Consider the following 1683-nt stretch of genomic DNA (forward strand, 5'->3'; position numbering starts at 1 on the left):
CTTTACTAACAATTAATGTGATTGATTCAAAAATTTGAAGTTTGTTACTTTCTTGTTAAGAAATGTTCAATCTTTAAATTCTAGAATCATATCTTTTAGTTTCTTGTTAGTCAAGTAATCAATTTTAATTTTAAAAATCAAATCTTTTTAATTTTCTTTTCAAATCTTTTTCAAAACAAATCTCAATCATATCTTTTCAATCATATATTTTTTCAAATTCAATTTCAAAAATCTTTTCTAACTTCTTATCTTTTCAAAATTGATTTTTAAATCTTTTTCAACTAACTAATTGACTTTTTTTGTTTGTTTTACTATTTCTTATCTTTTTCAAAACCACCTAACTACTTTTCTCTCTCTAATTTTCGAAAATCACCTCCCTCTTTTCCAAAAATCTTTTTATTTAACTAATTGTTTTAAATTTTAATTTTATTCCTTTTTATAAATTCAAATTTTAACTTTAATTTAAAATAAAAACAAAAATATCTTTCTTTTATTTTAGTTAATTTTTGAAAACTCCTATCTCTCATCTTCTTATATTTATTTATTTATCTACTAACACTTCTCTTCTACTCAAAATCCGAACCCTCTTCTCCCCTCTACCTGTGTTCGGATTTTCTTCTTATTTTCTTCTACTCACATAAAGGAATCTCTCTACTGTGGTAAAGAGGATCCCTATTATTATTTTTTGTTCCCTTCTTTTTCATATGAGCAGGAGCAAGGACAAGAATATTCTTGTTGAAACAGATCCTAAACCTGAAAGGACTCTGAAGAAGAAACTAAGAGAAGCTAAAATACAACACTTCAGAAAAAACCATACAAAAATTTTCGAAAAAGAAGAGGAGATGGCAGCCAAAAATGATGACAACAACAATAATGCAAGGAGGATGCTTGGCGATTATACTACACCTACTTCTAATTTTTATGGAAGAAGCATCTCAATCCCTGTCATTGGAGCAAACAATTTTGAGCTGAAGCCTCAACTAGTTGCTCTAATGCAACAGAACTGCAAGTTTCATGGACTTCCATCAGAAGATTCCTATCAGTTTTTAACTGAGTTCTTGCAGATCTGTGATACTGTTAAGACTAATGGAGTAGATCCTGAAGTCTACAGGCTCATGCTTTTTCCTTTTGCTATAAGAGACAGGGCTAGAACATGGTTAGACTCACAACCTAAAGATAGCCTGGACTCTTGGGATAAGCTGGTCACGGCCTTCTTGGCCAAGTTCTTTCCTCCTCAAAAGCTGAGCAAGCTTAGAGTGGATGTTCAGACCTTCAGGCAAAAAGATGGTGAATCCCTCTATGAAGCTTGGGAAAAATACAAGTAGTTGACCAAAAAGTGTCCTTCTGACATGCTTTCAGAGTGGACTATTTTGGATATATTCTATGATGGTCTATCTGAGTTCTCCAAGATGTCACTGGACCATTCTGCAGGTGGATCTATTCACCTAAAGAAAATGCCTGCAGAAGCTTAAGAACTCATTGACGTGGTTGTAAATAACCAATTCATGTACACCTCTAAGAGGAATCCTGTGAGTAATGGGACGCCTCAAAGGAAGGGAGTTCTTGAAATTGATGCTCTGAATGCCATGCTAGCCCAGAATAAAATATTGACCTAACAAGTCAATATGATATCTCAGAGTCTGAATGGATTGCAAAATGCATCCAACAGTACTAAAGAAGCAT

At 32.8% G+C, this 1683-nt stretch overlaps 1 non-coding gene across 1 annotated transcript; it reads right to left on the bottom strand.

Annotated features, from left to right (window-relative positions):
• Positions 1 to 1247: 1247 nt before the first annotated feature.
• Positions 1248 to 1355, bottom strand: LOC130942696 (small nucleolar RNA R71). The gene has a single exon (XR_009071258.1). It is a non-coding gene; the product is annotated as a small nucleolar RNA R71 (small nucleolar RNA).
• Positions 1356 to 1683: the final 328 nt, after the last annotated feature.

The sequence above is a fragment of the Arachis stenosperma genome, chromosome 7, assembly GCF_014773155.1.
Source record: "Arachis stenosperma cultivar V10309 chromosome 7, arast.V10309.gnm1.PFL2, whole genome shotgun sequence".
Taxonomy (NCBI): Eukaryota; Viridiplantae; Streptophyta; class Magnoliopsida; order Fabales; family Fabaceae; genus Arachis; species Arachis stenosperma.